The sequence below is a fragment of the Apium graveolens genome, chromosome 9 (genome assembly GCF_009905375.1).
Source record: "Apium graveolens cultivar Ventura chromosome 9, ASM990537v1, whole genome shotgun sequence".
NCBI lineage: Eukaryota > Viridiplantae > Streptophyta > Magnoliopsida > Apiales > Apiaceae > Apium > Apium graveolens.
Window position 1 is genome coordinate 173,869,519 of NC_133655.1, and position 12,510 is coordinate 173,882,028.

Genomic DNA, 12,510 nt, shown 5'->3' on the forward strand with positions numbered 1-12,510 from the left:
CCATCACTATATTTTGTCAAGCACAGCTATGTTAATTATTAATTACAATAGAAACAAACTTACTTTTTTACCATTATCAACTCCTGATCATAATTATTACCAAGTTATGAACATAATAATCTATACTATATTAAAGAAGAGTACAATTGGACGTGTGTCACTCTTTCCTTAAATTGGACACATGTCTTTACCTCCTTAAAGCAGTTGTTTACATGATAAGTTCCACTAACTTTTTAAAAATAAATAAATAAATTTATTCTTCATTAATTATTTCTCCTCATTATCTATATTTTTTTCTCCACTAATTCTCTCTCCTTTTCATTTCCATATCTCCTTAATTTCTTTTTTTATCTTTTTTTTCTTCATTATCATTGTATATTTTCACTTAACATATTTGAATAAAATGTAAAATATGTGTATTAAGACATATAGATTAGGAATATCATATTATAAACAATATATTTTATTATATAATTATAAATATTTTAATTCATAACTATATAATACACTATCATCAATATTTTTTTATAATTATAAATATTAATTTAATTAAAATAATATAACATAATCGGGCATATGTTCGGGGATTAATCTAGTTATTACTAACTCCTGATTATAATAACTATTATTAACTCTTAATTATGATGTTATACTAAGCTATAACAATAAGATAATAAGCTATAACAATAATCTGTATATCTTCAAAAATGCGTCTCAGTTCCACTCATACTCATGTACATATTTATTCTATTCAAATATATTTACATTTTACTGTAAAATAAATCCATAAACATATTACAATAATAAAAACATAATTATTCAAAAGTACAAAACTATAAATACAGAGTCACCGATATGCAGCCAAACGACTACTGTGTTTTCCTAAATCATAAATTGTTAGACAATCTAAACATTTCTAATAATTTAAGCTCCTTAATATGTACTTTTTTTCTAAATTTAAAGTACATGATTTATATTGTTATTGAATACACGGCTTAAAAAACAGGTCATAAACATATTTCAATTAGAACTTAGATCATGAAATACAAAAGTAGACGCTAAATGAGATAGATGAGAAGATAGAGTGAGATAGAGAAAGAGAAAGAGTGGTCAGAGATATAGAGATAGTGAGAGAGAGAGAGAGAAGGAGAGATAAACTGAGAGAGATAGAAAAATTGAGTGATAGAAATTTAGGGGGAGAGAGATAGGAGAGAGATAAGGAGAGGCATGGAAATTTAGGGAGAGAGATAATGAGAGAGGGGGCAATGTACAAACATCAATACACCAGATCTAATGAAACTCAAACATGCATACATTTCATAATTGAAACCCATATCAGTTCAAACATTTAATTACAAGATGGAAGACTGTTCATATCTTCAAATTGAATTCAATTTATGGTCAAATAGGTAGAGATCTTGAACTCTAATTGAACCTAACTACAATGCTCCAACCCTAATTGAAACCCATCGCTCTACCTAGTTCGAAACCCTAACTGAAACTCGTCACTCTGATATCCATGAACCCAAATCCTTCTATTCTCGAACCCCAATCTCCTTCGTGTACAGAGAGTGTAAGGAGTATAAGAGTGTATACTTTCCTAAATTGATTATCGCTTATCTAAAATTCGCCCACCCAACCCAAATTTTAATCCCACAAAACCCAAAAATATATGTTAGCCCAACCCATTTACTTCCCTCCCGGTTTACATCTTTTATTTAATTTATAAATATTAATTAAATTCATAATTATTTTTATATTCAGAGAATTTATATAAATATTTTTAAAATATGAATAATTTATTTATTTTGTGTACCTTTACTTTTTACAAAAAATCCATAAATTACTTTATTCAAATCACTTACTTTTAAAGATAAATTTTATTTTGAGTTAAACTCAAAAACAATTATGCCGTCTATGGAAACACATCATCGTGTGTTGCAATAGAATAGACATCTTTTTCAACACCAGAGATGTATCAAGATATAACAACATGTCTTTATTCTTATAGTACTACAATAATCTGGGTGTTGTGATATGGCCAGAATTTTATACCTATTACAATGTTTTTTAAGGCAACACCAGATAAAAATGAGCAATTTGGTCATTTATATTGTAACTATATCTTTGAAGAATAATGGTGAAGTATTTCAGGTAAAAGTGGGTAAGTATAATGATGTACAAATTTCATTTCTTGTAAATAATTTTTTTAAATGAATTTTCTTAGTAATTAAATATGGACATATTTATGACAAAAAATGTTACATCAACCTATTGAAATGTTTTCGGTAATTAAAATGTGTTCCAATAGTTGGTGTTGGAAATATAATAAAAGATGTTGCCATAAATACAAAGTGACAGTGGGGGAATAAAGATGTTGATATAGTATTGTAGTAGGGGAATAAAAAAACTAATATAATGTTTATTACAACAAAACTTTAATGTTGTTATACCTTTAAAAGTACTGCCAAAGTTACATAAGGAAAAATAAATATTGATATAGCCGTATATTACTAAAAGTGTTGGTTTAGACACCTAAGGCTACATTTCAGCTTATAGCAACATTGTTCATAAATGCTTTCACTTATTTCAGATGTTGGATAAGATCATATATGTTATAGTGGAATGTCAGCAAGAAGGTGAATGAGTTCCAAATTCACTCCAGGTACTCGTGTGTAAAGTATAATGTAACGTAATATATAATCGAGAAAATATAACTCAAGATGAAAAAGAAACATATAAATAATATTAACTGTGAAGCACAGGAATCTAAAAGACGAAGATTGGATAAATACAAAAAATCAAAACATGGGTTTAATGCACTAAGTTCGTAAGCAGGTCATGGAAAGAAGTTCATTAATATGTTTAAGCCTCCGTGAAGAATAAAAGATCAAAGGATTGAGTGACAAGGAAATGCACTGATTCAGAGTATTAAAGATCTCATGATTTCAGTGGACTAATATCAAGAAGCTACAAGAAGACAGACATCAACTGAGTATTAAACAAGGAAAAAAAGGATCAGCTCAATGCTAGTCGTATGTAAAATAAACCGGTGCACTAAACGTTAGCAAATCAAGAAATGTTTCTTTAAGAGTAAATCAAAAGAATTCAGTTAAAAACAAGACTTGGTTTGAAAAGACTAAAGAACAAAAAAATAGACAAGTCCAGGAATTTATCTAAGGCAATTTATCTCATAACAAATTGCTAAAGCCCAAGTCACTTAAGCCCAAGGCCTAAATAGTCAAAGCCCAGAAACTACAAATCGACAAATGAGATTATAAATCTACTAATCGACATTCTACTATCAATTTGTATACATCTAGAAATTGACATTGTATTATCGATTTCCATTTACTAAAAATCAACAATGCAATATCGATTTCCACAATTGAGATGTCGATTTGTAGCCTGTCAACTTGGAGATTTGAATTATCGACTAAGATAATTTGTACTGGCGATTTGTGGGATGGTACTGTCGATTTTTAGAAGAGATGTAGCAAAATGAGATACATGGCTGAGATGATTCCAAATGTTCAAATGTTTTGAAGTCTTCATTAAAAAGAAGTATAAGTGAATTAACTTCAATTCTTCATCTTCTCATCAACCAACTGTAATATTACGAAGCTCAATTGAAGGCCATATTTATTGAGCTTGTAAACATACTGTGATGCTGCTGAATTTGTTGTACCTAATCATTATTTATTAGAGTGTAGAAACCTCAGGGTTTATATTAATAAAATAATATATTTCTTGAATTGTTTTGTGCCTATTTTTGATTTCATAATTTTAACGAGTAACTTGAAACGAATCAAAAAGAATTGTAACTATCGTATTCAATCCCCTTCTACGATACTTTGGGACTAACAATTGGTATCTGAGCTTATTGATTGACATACAAATCAAGATCCGGAGAAAGAAACCAAATATAACAAGTTTTTGAAAAATTTCTTGATTTATTTTAATTTTAAAAAATATTCAATCTTGAAATTTTTGAATCTTAAATGATTTTATTCCGCCCAGATGATGAAAAATAAAAGAATTGGAAGTATCAAGATTCCCCCATTTGATCGAGAGAATTATAACCTATGGAAGAAAATTATGATGTTGTTCATTAAAGCTTCAAATTCATTATACATTGGGATAATACTGAGTGATCCTTATGTTCCGATAGAAGTAGTTGATGAATCAACTATCGCTACCGGTGGGAGAATTCCTTCTACATCTAGTCCAGCGATACATTCAAATAAATAGATACTGGAAAGGATCTGATAAATCTGGACACAACCCTACAACCCATAATAGTGGCCCCTAAATGTGATTTATGGAAAATTGAGAACCCATGAATTGGAACAAGAGCAGAGAACTATAATATATGGCCCTGGTTCTGTTGACAGCAAGAGTACGACACTTGCAAAAACCACTGCAATTGTTGCTCGTGAACCTAAAACTTCAGAAGGTAAGGTTTCACCCTCCTCAACAATCAAGGAAATTGTAGTAGCTGGAATTGCTCAAGGTGAGCCGGAAGAAAAAACTGAATTATATACTTAAGAGGAAGTAGAAGAGTTGGAAGATAAATCTATGGCTTACATGGCTTCAAAATTCAGTCATGTTAAATTTATAAGAAATCCAAACTACAAGTCTAGGGGTTCATATTGCAGATTTCATAAAGGAAGCTACTCATCAGGATTTAGTTCAAGAGGAGAACACAAGTCAAGCTGGGTGGACAAAATCAAAACAAGATGCTATAACTGCAATGATTTGGGGTACTTCGCGTCTGAATACAAAAAGCACAAGGCAGCAAAAGGAAATGATTCGTATGAAATGAAAGAAACTTACAAAGATATGAAGAAACAGAATGAGAAGCTGAAATAGAAGGAAAAAGCTGGGATGATGCTGATTCGAATAAAGAGGAAGAGTATCTAAATCTAGCTCTTATGGCAGACTCTGCATAGGAATCACCACAATCATATTAGATTCCTCAACTTACTAATTTTAATATATTTAAATCTGAATACAAATCCACTGTGCATGAGCTTACTTTAGAATTGTTTAATGTTCATACAAGCATGCTAGCATATTAATGTTCATACAAGCATGCTAGCATATAAACATGAAAATTATAAGTTAGTTCTTAGAGGTGAGAATCTGACCTTAAGGAATGAAGAACTAGAATTATTTGTAGTTACTTTAGGAGACCATAAGGAGAAGAATGAATACCTGGAGAATAAGGTTAAGTACAACACAGACATATAACCCATTTTTAGAACCCAAGTCGCTAACATAGAGAATAAGTTACAAGCCTTTAAGAATGCATCTCTAACTCCAAAGGAGATAATATACTATCAAATGTTTAAGTCTAAGATAGAAATAGGACTTGACTATTCTAAGTTAGCATGTAAAAAAAGCACGTTGGTGCATCAGAGATAAATGACTTTGTTCCTGAAAAGCTACAATATATTATTAGGGATGCTATGCTATATCTTCTTTGTTCACTGAGCCTGTATCAGAACCTTTTAATGAAGTGAGTTTGTTAATCAATGAGAAATTGATTTCCGAGGATAAGGTGAAGAAGAAGAAGGTAGAGGAATCCCCTAAGTGTTCAGTTAGAAAGGAGAAACCCAAAACTAACCAAGGAAACAAGGTGGATAAACAAGGACCATACACACTTAAGAAATCAATGACCATAGATGACACCAAGTCTGATGAAAGTGTTAAAGTTAAGTATAAGAATTTTTTTGACGGAAAATATTAAAAGACTAAAAAAATGTTAAAAAAATATTTCAAATGATGTTAAAAATAGTAATTTTCATGATAATGGAATGGGATTTCATGTGTATGATATGAATTAAATATCTCCACTTCTTATATTATGTCGTTTTATAATCATTTTTGTGAAATACCTAGCAAATTGACGGGAACTTTAAAATCTTAGTCATATAAATCTGTTAAGTTGTTGAAGGGCAAGGTAGGTGTGAATAAGAAGTCTAGTTTTGTATCTTCCTCGTCTGCATCTAGAAAATTATGTAATAATTTTTACTCTACTGCATAACTTACACATACATTCACTGAGGTTAAAGTAGAATCTGTTGTATTTTCTAGTATGTCTAACATGCCTAGTTTTCATGATCCCTGTGACGAAGCTCGTTGTATCCCATGGTATTTGTTACCATGTCTGAGTATTTTAAAGCTTTTCATGCAACTACTTTCACTTGCAATGACACTAAGAGACAAGCATGAGTAATGTGCACACACAAGAAAGGACTATAGTATTTTCCAAAGCTGGGAAAGTTACACCTGTCTCTAAGTCTGATAACATAGATGTCAAGACTAATATTGAGAAGGAATCGGTCAAAGTGAAAGCTAAGCATATTGAGGTTGTATTAGATGTTGATCATGTTTCTGCCCCTAAACCTCCAGGACCCAAACAAGTTTGGGTAATAAAGTTTTCTTAATCAATCTTTGTTTGTTGGGTAAGTACGAAAGGAGAAAATCATGTGGATTCTGGACAGCGGGTGTTCTAGACATATGACAGGTGAAAAGTCTGTAATCACATGTGTGGTTGGGAAAGCTGGCCCAATAGTTACCTTTGGAGATGACAGCAAAAAATTTACTACGGGATATGGTAATTTGGAAATTGGGAATGTTATCATCTAAAATATCTCTCTTGTGGAAGGATTAACGCATAATCTTCTGAGCATCAGTCAATTTTATGACAAGGAATACAATGTTGACTTCAGCAAAGAAAGGTGTTTGATCTCAAATAGGAAAGATGAGAAGCTTGCTTTACAAGATGTTAGAAAAGGTAATTTGTTCGTAGCTCACATGAATTTTATCTATGATGGGGTAATGAGGTGTTTCTACAACAAAACTTCATTAGAACAAAGTTGGTTATGGCACAAGAAGCTTTTACACTTAAATTTCAAGATAATGAACTCACTAGTAAGGAGTGAGTTGGTGAAGGTTTACCACAGATGGAATTCTCTTAAGAAGAACTTTGTGAAGCATGTGAAAAAGGGAAATCAAAGAAAGCATCATACAAAAGCAAGGAAATTACAAGAATAACTAAACCTCTTTAGGTAATCCACATGGATTTAATTTATCCAGTGAATGTATTGTCACTATCGAGGAAGAAATATGCTTTAGTGATAGTTGATGACTACTCAAAGTACACATGGTTGGTGTGGTTCACGGTTATCTTGGTTTTCAAATTGTTGTTGAAGAGTTCTTTGTTGTTGAGGTATAACATTTGTTTGTCGTTGTAAGGTTTCCAGCAATCGAAGAATATTAGGATATGTGGTAGAAGTTGTTGTCGGTTTCTTCTTTTTAGGTGGCATGATCCTTAAATAAAAGTTATATCAAAACAGGTATGAACAGTGCAGATAATTCAAGGTTAGGGTGTCATAAGTCATTATATTCACATATACAATCGAGTTTCAAATTAAACAATAAGGGTGATGCATATAAGGCGTAAGAACAATTGAAAGCAAATAGAATGATAGTGCATAATTATCGAAATTAAGGTGAAGGTACATCAAGATCAAAATAAAGTCTGAATCTAGGGATAACATGCTTAATTTAAAGGAAAACAACAGGGATTTCTACAAAATCCAATAACACAACAACATGAAAAGTCGATAATGGAAAGAACTAAGGCTCCACTCCATCAGAACGGGATCCGGTAGTCTTCTCCTCACGAAGCGTCTTCATAATACACTGGAGCTCGTCCGCAATCATCTGGATAGTATGCTGGCTGGTACGGTTTCGGTGCGGTGGCATCTCATCCAGCTTAGTGTTAACGTACTGAACCAAGGTCTCAAGTCTCGCAGTCATCCGCTCTTTAGGCTTTCCTCTATAATTTCGGCTGTCCGGATACACGTTCTCTAATCGCTCTAACAGTCGATCGTACTTGCCCTGAAGCCTATCGAACTCATGCCTCAACTCAGCATACACGGAGAAAGCAATTGTGTCAGACGGTTCAGAATATGATGAGGAATGCGCTCTTTGCTACCAAACAGTGCATAAATATATATATAAGAGAATTATTAACAATGGATTCGCCTAACCTATACTTACACTCTCGCATAATATTCTATAACCTATGTATATATCCTATAATCTATTTGGGCTGTCCAAGGACTCTAAACCGTAGCTCTGATACCAAAACCTATCACACCCCAAATTTAACAAAAGACACTATACGAATAATTACAATAGTTAACAAAAGGAAATAAATACACCAAATCCAAGATCTTACAGTTTAGGGTTTGGAACAGCCCAATACTATTAAATATGTTACAACCGGTTCTTCTACACCCTATCTATATATAATTGTGTGTTTATAATTGAGATTTAAATTATGTTAAATTATAAATATGGATGATCTATATGTTTAGTGCCTATAAATTAAGTGTTTAATGTATTAGTTTATATAAAAATATTTGAAAGGAAAATCTTATCATTTAGTATTTTTAAATGATAATCAAAAGTACTTCATTTTATATGAAAAATCAATTTTAAAAATCTCTTAACAACAATTTTTCAAATCTTATATCATTAAATTTCTAAAATCATAAGCTATTTTATGATATATATTTTGTGATTTATAGAAGTGCATTTAGAATTATAGAAATTGTTTTACATAAATTAGTTGGATTTTAATTTACAACTTAATTGCCCATGCATGCATTTTAATCCCAATACAAGTTAAGGGCAAACTTGGAATTTCCAACCCCATTAACTACTAATTCACTAGCCAAATTACTACCTTATTGTTAGGTCCCAATTTGTTTGTAGAAGGGGGGGGGTTGAATACAAACAGTACCAAATAATCGAATAAATGCGGAATAAAAAATGTGAAACAAAATTCAAGTTAAATAAAAATATTATTAAACTTGAAAGGTGTTACAACAACTGTATCGATTACAAGGTATTAATCTCAAATTAATTATCACAAATCTAGAATAAATTCGACATGAACTTTTTCTATTTTTGCAATAATTAGAATCAAATGCTAAACGCGATTTGAGATTAAGTTCTAGGGATTTTGATCCGCTAGATTGTTACACAAGAACAAGATAAAGATTTCTAGTTGATTGGATTTAACTTTGCAATCTAGAAATTGATCTTTGAATTTCAGCAGAGAACAATGAAATATTTCTTAGGCGGCTGCTGTGTTCTTGTATTTTTCAGTGAGTGAATGTCTTCTGCTTCTTTTTCTTTTTGTATGCAATCCAACAAAATTACTTGAACTGCAATGACAATCGGTAGGACAATCTCTTTGGCTCAGCAAGACTTTCAGTAGGACTTTCAATTGTACTAGCAAGACAATCTGATTGAACTACAATGACTATCGGTATGACAATCAGTTGAACTAGCAAGACAATCTCCTTCCTAGTGTAACTTTCGTTATGACAATTGAAATGACTTGGCATGACAATCGGTATGACAATCCAGATTGTCATGCTAGTTCATTTTCAATTGTCTTGCTGATTTAAGACTGTTTTTAAACCAATTAAAATTCTGAAAATTCCTAAAATTAATTCAGAATTAATTAATCAATTAATTCAATTAATAAATAAATTATTCTTCGCAGATATAATTTATTTTCTTAATTAAATTAGATGACTTAATTAATTAATAGAGAATTAATTCTAGTCTTGAGCAGCAACCATTCTTCTGCAAATCTTCTGAAAATCACTGAAAATTATGAATCAATTCCACCACTTCAACGTTGACACTCGATGTACTGTCTGGCTCATGAGTGACTAACTTTCGTGACGTTTCTTCATGTGTTGACTTTGATACTCTGATTTTCTTCTGATTTTCTTCAGATTAAATCCTTGTAATTAATGATACTCTGACGAGATCTCTGTCACTTGATTAAATCCACGATCTTGATTTATATCACTGAGGCATGATCAACTTCTTGAACTTCTTCCAGTGAATTAACTCCTCAAGTCTGTAGATGAACCTTGTTTCTGAATCCTTTGACAGATATTTGCGAGATCTCTCTGACGGTCGATCCACTATTTACTTATTACATTCTTATTTGAGTTGAGTTGAATCCTCGAATATACAAATAGGCTATGACATATGACTTACAATCTCCCTCTATTTGTTTGTTAGACAATAACACACAAATACCTAGAGGATAACTCAACTAACAAATAAGAAAAAGATATAAACAGAAATGCAAAGTAAATAGTAGAAAAGTTCTGGACTAAATTTAACATTTTCCAGATTCCACGTAGATGTTCCTCTAGACTGAACATATCTTCAAGTAGTTCCATCTTCACATGTACAACCACATTTCCTGTTAAGAAGCCCATATCTCTTGCTTCTCCCCCTATGAGAATCAACTGATTAAAGAAGATCACCTTCGTTTTACCACCTCTCCCGTACAATAGGATCCGCAGATAAAAACCAATGGTACTCCCCTAACAGCTTCTTCCCTTACTAGGAAATCACCTTGTGTTTACCACCTCTCCCGTACAATAGGATCCGTAGTTAGAAACAACAATGGTGTGGTGTAGTGTACATTTTTAGGATCTTTTTCTTCCTCCCTGCTATTTCTCCCCCTTAGTTGAGGAATCCTCCAAACTATTACTTAAGCTTTTATCTCCCCCTTAAAGAAGGAATGTATGCCGTCGTCTGAAGGAGTTCTCATATTTCACTTGGTTGGAAAAGAAATAACAAGTAGTTTCTCTTTCTTCCTCACTGTGAGTGTGTGATTGTGTTTTAGTGTACCTCACATGTGTTTCACTCTTCTCTCCACTCGTGTTTACACTCATTCTCACAAGTGTATCACTCTTCTCTCATAGCTCCATAATCCAGCTGTACCTGCAAGGAAAATCACCTTAGCCATCCTTTAAGGAGGTCACAGGTGGTGCAATGGGAGTTCACAAATCCCCATCCTTGTTAAACTCGTCAGATAAATATGAGTCATAATCTACAAGTTGCTAGTTTCCCTTTTAGGGTTCCAGATTTGAATTCTGGGAAGGTAAAAAATGATCCAACGATTTTAGCATAAAGATCAAAGTTCCCTTCTAATGTCTGTGAAGACACTTCCTTGTGACTCATCAGGTAATATCTGAATCATTGTCAACAAGTTGCCGATCTGCGCCTATGTCAGATCCACTATCCGCAGATGCATCCAGGGGATTTAAGCCTGGGGAGGTAGACACTGACCACTGACATATGGCTTTTGGATCAGTATCCTCTCCTAACACCTGTAAAGGCAATTGGTCCATTAACGAACCTTGAACAATCGAATCTGACCTTAAAATGGTCGAAACTCTTGTTTCCGTCAACTCATCCTTTGTGTGTGTAACCTCTCCTTGTGCATCAAGAATTGATTATGTTTGAAGTGGTGACACTACATCGGATACCTTGGCCGACAGGCAAAATTCAATAGACGCACCCTGTTGAGAGAATGAATCTAGTAACTATTTTTGTGCCTTTTCAGCCATTACATCTTTTTGAGAAGATGTATGGGGGCTAGCAGTTGTCTCGGTTTAAATACTACTCATCTATGTAGGAGACAGAGCTACTGGGTTGACTACAGAACCTTCCTTATATGGTGCACTAGGCACTATCTCCCTCACGCTCATTCATACTACATTTAGTGGTAAGAGAGTGTTGGTTGGTTCTGTTTTTGTGTTTGTCTTTACAGTCTGGGATAGACGTTGTGGGTTTTCAACCTCATGACTGTTAATGAAAGAAAGTCATTGGAGACTGAACCTGTAACACAGAACATATGGTGATAGAGAGAAAATGATTTACAATAGTGATTTCAAAAGATTTTACACGAAATAAGAAATCACTAATGTAGAAAGAAGTTTGATTTTGTTTTTCAATATGAATGAGTTTTTGATAAAACATTGATCACTTAGGGTAAAGTCTAAGTAATTCTCATTCATGTCAAAAGCTTACAAATATCTGCAACATAATGTTAACAAGATATCATTGACCGATACTTGTCAAGTACTTTAGATACTAATTGTTATGTTGCATAATCAATATATCACTGCACATATAAAACAATATGATTGTGCCTAATGATAAGATAGTTATAAATATGACGACTCTACTTATTCATATAAAACTGTAACTGCAGTTAGAGTGCCATACCATGTCCTTGACGATTGCTTGAGCAGTATACTAGTTCATACCAACCTGAAGTGAGACTGTGAAGAAGAGATTGCATAGTCCAATAGATCTGCAGCTGCAAAGTCCATGAACTGTGGTGCATTGACTTCCTCTTTTGACTCACCAACCAGGAGTACACTTGTACACATCTTACTAGAGTCCAATTCCAAGTGTAATGTGCAGCAGGTGTCTGATATGTCGTAATATTCTCAAGTCTCGTCACTGGTGCTATATATTAGATACTGCTTCCTGATAATAACCTAGCACAATATACAAAATTACAATGATAACATTCCCAGCTTGCAAACAGCCATATCCCTCAGATAAACCTTTGCTGTTATCTCCAAAGGTAACCATGGGGCC